The sequence below is a fragment of the Catharus ustulatus genome, chromosome 1 (genome assembly GCF_009819885.2).
Source record: "Catharus ustulatus isolate bCatUst1 chromosome 1, bCatUst1.pri.v2, whole genome shotgun sequence".
NCBI classification, from domain to species: domain Eukaryota; kingdom Metazoa; phylum Chordata; class Aves; order Passeriformes; family Turdidae; genus Catharus; species Catharus ustulatus.
Window position 1 is genome coordinate 69,679,492 of NC_046221.1, and position 7,418 is coordinate 69,686,909.

The window sequence follows — 7,418 nt, forward strand, 5'->3', positions numbered from 1 at the left end:
CTTCTGGAGCTGGCAAAGCCATGCTGGAAACACCTGCTGGTGTGATTCTGGCTGAACCAATAGTACCTTCAGAGCACAATCCCCTGGGAAGAGAGATGCCTTCATTTGGTAACTGCTGCTCAGTGCAAAACAAGAGTATGTGACTGAGAGCACATGCAAGATGCTTTAGTTGAAATTGATACTGTCAGTACAGAATGAGTTCAAAGTTGCTTTTTATTTTCTACATTTAGATCCTGCAAACCTGTTTGTTGCTCTAGTGCAGCACCTGACCCGCAGATAGGCTGGAGGTGTTGCTACACAGCTTGCTGCCTTCTTGTCAGCATTTGGCATGAACGTGAGCATGTGGTGGATGCCCTGTCACTCGTTCAGAACCTGAGTATAAACTCCACTTAAATACAGTTCTGTAGTGACAGGCATTACTGCAAGCAGATCCGTGCAAAAATCCAGTACATAACAGGGTGTGCAAGAAACATGGAGAAACTTTATCAGGAACTGTTGTGATGGGGTAATGGTTTCAAACTAAAAGAGGATGATTTATATTGGGTATTGTTTACAATGAGAGTGGCAAACCGGTGGAACAGTTGCCCAAAGAGGTGGTAAATGGCTCATCCCTGGAAACATCCACGGTTGGACAGGACTCGGAGACACCTGATATAATTGAAGGTGTTCCTGCTCATTGCAGAGGGTTAGACCAAGTGACCTTTAAAGGTCTCTTCTAAACCAAACTATTCTATGCTCTCAAAGAGGATTTGAGGTCCCTGGAGGGTTTTAATGCATAAAGAAGAGTTCATATAGGCTTCAGGCAGCAACAAGCAGAATTTAAGCTCTTTAGGCTTTAACATGTCTTTAATCTTTTGTTGATGTAGCCTAAAGTTAGGATTATTTATTTTATGTACTATCCAAATTTTCGTACTGGAAAATCATTTTAATGAGAAATACACTAAAAATTATCCTTAATAAGCAGTTCAAGTAACAGCTGTAGTGCTGTATATCTAGTTTACACTATGCTGTGCACTGCAGCTAATAGATAAAAAGTGAGTGCTTAGCCTCTTCAAGTGAAGACTGTATTCTTGCTGTTAGGAAATATATAAAAGAAAACAAATTCTGTGTAACTTCATAGATAAGAACTGGTTTAAAGGTAGCTAATGCTTACTGTGAGTCACACCTGATTTCCCTGGACTCCTTAATAAATGACTCGTACCTGGCTGTACAAGCTTGGCTTGCAGACTTCATCTTTCTTGGGATTAAAGCAGCCTGAGATTAAGCTATCATGCTTGCTGGGTATGAGACCACTTATTGCCTGAAGCTTTTGGATCCCCAGGCACATAGGTAAAGGCTGCTTAAATCGACCATCTTAGACTTGGTAAATTTTGCATCGAAACACAGCTTCAATAGAATCTATTCTTTGATAGATAAGAACTCGGGGGTTTTTCCAAGAAGTTGAAGCATAGGTTGTGTACAAACGATACATAATTTGGCTTCTCAGTAAAAATGTCACTAGTGAAGAGAGCTTGCTTTCTTCCTACTGAGAACTAAATTTACATGGAGAACAGGTGTAGCTGTGTATCAGAAAGGCACAATGTGATGTCTTCTACCAGATTATATTTCTGCACTCTGCACTGTGATAGGATAAGGAAAGCAGTTAAAATCAAGATGTATTGGAGAGCAATAGCATTAATTCTTGGATGTCCTACTTTTACATTGCATAGTATTGGATGTAACAAATACAAAGCAGGTTTCAGCAATCAAACAAAGGCTGAGGACAGGGATTTTTAAAGGAATTGAAGACAAATACTGCTGAACCTTTACTGCTTTACTGTTCTGAAGATACCAAATTCAACCACCACAGGAGAGCATCAGACTGCCCCTCTGTGCAAAGCTTCTCTTCCTGTCTCTGGAGATCCACTATGAAGACAGATTAATCTTAAATGTGTATCTTGTTTAATGTAGGTATGCTGAGATTTTGTGATTGAAAAAAAGGTTGCTTCTGTAAGTCATCTTCACTTCAGGTCCTTCAAATCTGAGAATACAGTAATTTCACGAATACAAGCTGCACCATTTTGACTAAAATTTTGCTCCCACACCGGAAATGCGGCTTATACTCAGGAGCGGCTAATATGTGAATAATTTTCTGACATTTACAACCCCAGAAGTGCCAGCCAGGGTGCTGAGCCAAGCACCTGCCAGTAAAACCAGGGATTTCGCGATTGTTACAAATTGGTTACTGTGTTGTGCGGCGGGTGGGGCCAGCTCAGCGCTGGCAGCGCGGGGGGAGGGAGGGAGGCAGGGGAGTTCCCTACTTCAGGTGGGGGAGAGGCAGGGGGCTCTGTGCTGATATCCCCATGGTTCAGCGAGGAGGCGGGGGCTCCGTGCTGCCATCCCCACGGCCTGTGGGGTAAGCTGCGGGAGCGGGGCTGCTCTGTCCCTGCCTGCCACCGCAGGGCAGCGCTGGCCCAGGACGAGCAAGCCCAGAGGCGGCAGCCAACCCCGAGCGGCAGCACCGAGCTGGGCCACCTGGCCCCATCAGCAGCCCCGAGCGAGCCAAGCCTGCACAGCCTTAGCTGAGCCAGTAAACTCCCCGCCATGCCGCGGTTCTGTTACTAATTGACAACTTTGTTGCACGCGGGTCCTCGCTGCGAACGACAGAGCGGCTTATACTCAGGTGCGGCTTATTTATGGACAAAGAATGAAATCTCTGCCAACACCCAGAGATGTGGCTTATAGTCCGTGCAGCTTGTATTCGTGAAATTACTGTATCTGTGCAAAACTGAAAATGACTGAACCATGTTTGGTAGGTACACAGGTGGCTGCAGAGAGCTGCATATGATTTAGTGTGCAATTTCTTCAACATGCTAGATTTCTTCTTCTGGACCTGTGGTTTGATCAGATTAACTGTTCTCTTTCTTTTAATGATTTAGAGTGTTAAAATGTGTTTTTTTGAAAATGCAGATACTTGTGTTTTGCACAGTGTAAGGAGTTCAAATTGATTTTTTAAAATTTATTTTTGCTAATTAGAATTTTATGGTGCAGGGGATTATCTATAAGTAGTTTTCAATATTAGGCTTTTACCCTCTGTTTAGTTAATTTATTGAGACACAGCAAAAACTGTCTGGATCTCTTCTTGTCCATGTTCATTTCTATTATTGCAATTTCTCTTCAAGAGAATTGGTAACCTGCATTATTTTCTCAGCATCATGTAGTAAATAGTGGCACATGTCTGAAACTCATCACAACCGCAAATAAGATGGTGTATAGTGCATCATCCTTTCCAAACTGCCACAACAGGGAGGCCTGGCAGTACCTCCATTACCTCTGTTATTTCTCACAAAAAGCTTGGTTTTTCTACCCTTTGATGTTTTAAGGCAGCAACAGAAAAAGAGGTGAGGTAGCTACATGGAGACGTGAGCCTTTGGGAGAATTTGTTTTATTTTAGCCAGAGGTGCAATCCACACTGGATTGCTTGTGGCTTTATCCCCATATGTGCTCTTCTGCCCTTAGCCTTTTCGTTTTCTCATAACTGGAGAATACATTTAAAAACCTGGCATCCTAGTTACTAATTTTGTACTGTGCAAATTTTTTTTATTGTTTTGTATTTCTTTTACCATGACAACTTACCATGACCTTATTCAATATTCCCTTTGTTGTCTTTTGAGCAAAAGATACATGACTATTTCTTTGTGCAAATAATTCTTGAATTAATAAAAATAAGGACCAGATCCCCAAAAATATGTAAATGTTTTGCTCCTTTAAAAGGATGATAGACAGCAAAGAGTTTGTGTCCACAAATTCCTGTGATGTGAGACTCAGAAAAATTCCACACAGTAGGAGCTGCCCATGTGTGCACGCTTCTCACTGGAAAAAACCCATAAATTTATCTCATATGTATTGAGCACATAGGATGTTACTGTGGAACAGCTGACAGTATAAGATTGCATTCTCCCATACCTTGCAGCAGCTTTTATGTGTCTGTGGCCTGTACTCTGTTACATTTTGCAAAAAGCTGGAGAAAATCTGGGAGTGAGCAGAGGGATGCAGCCAAGAGTTCCTTGAATACTGTGTAGCCTCATAACCTCAGCAGTCTTTAGCAGAAAAAATGGTGAAAAATCACAGCAAAACCCCACTGGTTGTTGTCTATTAATGTCCAGTTATAAAAACAGCAGTAACAGTAGCCTGTTAGTTGCCCACTGGTATAGGGATGAACAGTTCCTATCTCTGCTAAACCAGTTAATATTAAGTCTGAGTTTATACCTGTTTTATTATCCTGCTGATAAATAAAACCAACATATTTTTCTATCAGGTGTAATTTCATTTCTGTTAAAGTGTGAGCTATTCTGACTCTCTTAACTACTGTGAAGTCAATTGCAGATTTGTTTTGACTTTGAAATGACTGACACTTATGAGTGTAACTTAATTTTATCTCTTTGCCTCTGGAATTCTGTTTTTCAAAAGCAAACCAAATGATTTACTTGTATTTGTTGCTCGAAAGTCTGTGTCTGGCACTACTGCATATTATTTTTTAAACAATGTATTAATAAAGTTCTGTTCAGACACAATTCCCTGTTTCCCCACAGGTCTCTGTGAAAATCTGTATTGTTAGTTTGCAAGAAGTGCTTTTTTTAGAAATTTGTCCAAATTCTATTGAATGTAGTGCATTGCACAGTGTACCATAAAGCCTGTTGATAAGTATGAGCTGCATGGACTGCAGATCTATTTTTATTTCACTGCAAGAAGACTGTAACTGCTACTTACATGTCAACAGAGAACAGAATCTCGTATCTTTGGGATCTCCTGTTGAAACAGAGGAGTTAGTTGTGTTCTGCCAAAAAAAAAAAAAAAAAAAAAAGACCTTTCCTGAAGAAAAAACAGTATTTGAGATCTTGCCTTATAAACAGAGGACAGCACACTTGTATGAGCTTGTATGTTTAATGTGCGTGAAATTAGTGGGGTTTTGTAGAATAATGGACAACAATTAATGATTTTTTAAAGAAAACGTGAATACAAATTGAGACTTGAAGAAATTCTAGAAGAAAAGCAAAAACATAGATTACCACAAAATGAGATCAACCAGCTCCTCCCTGGGGCTTCCACAGTTTAAACTCCTTCAAACTCAGCCAAACTGGAGTAATCATGTGTATGATTTGGCTTGGGCTGAGGACAAATTTAATCCTTAGGGAAAGTGTAGGGCATATTTTGGTGGTAGAAAAGGCAAGAAAAACAAAAACCAAGAAAGAACAGTTCATATTTACTGGAAATGAGGTTTGGTCTAAGACAAGGTGTTACACTTTTAGTTAAGTGCTGGAATAGATCTTTATCCAGTGGTCTAGTTACCCCATTAGTCATCTTGGCTCCTTGGACTCTTTCAGTCCCTTTTTCTTGAGCAGGCTGTAATGATACAAGTTCGTGAAGGAGATTTAAATAAGAGGATGAAACAATGGACACTTTCCCACCACTTTGTGGAACATAATTTACTTGGGCAGTTTTGTAGCTAGGAGAGAACTGAAATAAAATAATTAGGTCTTCTGTGTAGGCTTTATATATTAAAGGTGCATTGTATCTTACCAGTTTTACAGGACAAAATAGAATCAGCACAAATTATTCTTTCCAATTTTATTCTTTATATTTCACTAGCATTGTAGTTGGAGCATCAACACCTGGGAAACTGATCTTCACCTTTCTGTTAATCCTCCAAAATAAGGTGGGAATGGCAGTTTAGCAAGGGGTCCAGAATGCTTTCTCAATGTGGGGTTTACCTGTCCTTTCAAGATGTTGCCACTCCAAAAGTTCTCTAAAATAGCAAGAAAATGGGAGAAAAATTGTCAAAATGAATACTTGTTTTTCTTTGAATTTGCTCTAGTCTTTTTTGTTTTGGTGGGGGTTTTTTTGTTTGTTTGTTTGGGGGTTTTTGTTTGGTTTTGATTTTTTGGTTTTTTTTGTTTTTTAGTAGAGGTCTGCATGACTGTACAGGATTTTTTATTTTTTAACGGTACCTTCATTAGCAATGTCTAGTGCTAGTACTTAGTAGAATTTCTTAATTGGCATTAATGTAACAGGTTTTTAATAGTTTATCCTAAGGAGTCTTGAGCTAAATTATATTTTAGTCCACTTTTTGAAAATGTAGATGCACAGAATATAAATTTTGTGGGGCAGTTATAACTATCCCCAACCTGAACAGCACAGTTTGTCACTTTACCCACATACCCACCTGTCCCAAACACCCCACTCCTTTCCCTGCTTTGCATCCAGGCATGCTAAGGATAAAACACTGAAGGGAAAATGTATAGTGCTGTTTTAAAAGTCCTTAATTTGAAGATCCAAAATGCCTGTCACTGAATAGTTACAGCTTCATGTCTCTGCAGGCTGGAGTGAGGCAGAGGGCTTTAGTTACATTCTCTGCTTTGTTCTCCGTAGTTTCATAAGTGTTACTTTAATTGAATTTTCTGGATTTACAGTACTTGTCTTAGGGAAATTATTTGAACCACGTAGCTTTGGCTGTGTTGGGATAACACGTACCCAGCTCTGCCTCGCAAACAGCCCTGTGGGGAAAAGTCACCTTCATCATGGGAAGCAACCCAAACCAACAGGCAGTCAGCCTCACATGAAAAAGGACAATATATTTCTCCCCATTTCAAAGGAAAAGAAGAGTGACTCTAATATGGACCTGCTGGATCCCAGCCCAGTGCCTTTGTACCATAACCTCTGTATTACTCTTCCTTTGTTTTATAGGTTGCACTTACAGTCAGTGGCCTTATGCTGCTGTTTTAGGAAACTGTGCAGCCTGACTTTATTCCCATCAGCTGACAGAGATGTGAGAATTTCATTAGCTTGATAAGTGCTCTCATTCTGACTGATATAACATGAAAAAATGTAGTTTGAAAATACCTTCCAGGGCTCTTGTGGTGGCCCAGATAGGGCTGTGTCAGAGACCCCAATTCATTTCACAGCCTTTCTGTCCTCCGGATGCCATATTCACTAGCTAGACTCCCACAGGTTTCTCCACAGCAGGCAGAAGGGCAGATGAGCAAGCAGCAAAGTCAGTACTTCAGCAAGTGTTTGGATACTTCATGGAGTTTCATCAGGAAATGCTTCTGATCCAATAACTTCCTAAGGCTACCTTAATTAGCACATAGGTTTGCAACCCTCAGTATGCCAGGATGCTCTCTCAGCAGCAGAATGGAAATAGATCTCCCTCTCACCTTACTACAAAGGGACCTGTGAGTCTCTTGGGCAATGTGACCTCAAAGAATTTCCATTGTCATTTGTGAGTTTTGAATTAAAATATTTGTGTACTCTATTTAGGGAAAATAATATTAGAATTTTGAAAGCATGAGTGTTCAGCAAGTAAAACTCAAAATGCCTTGACTTGCTACAATCAAGCATCCAACTCTCCCTGGATAAACACCAGGCTACAAATACGTCAC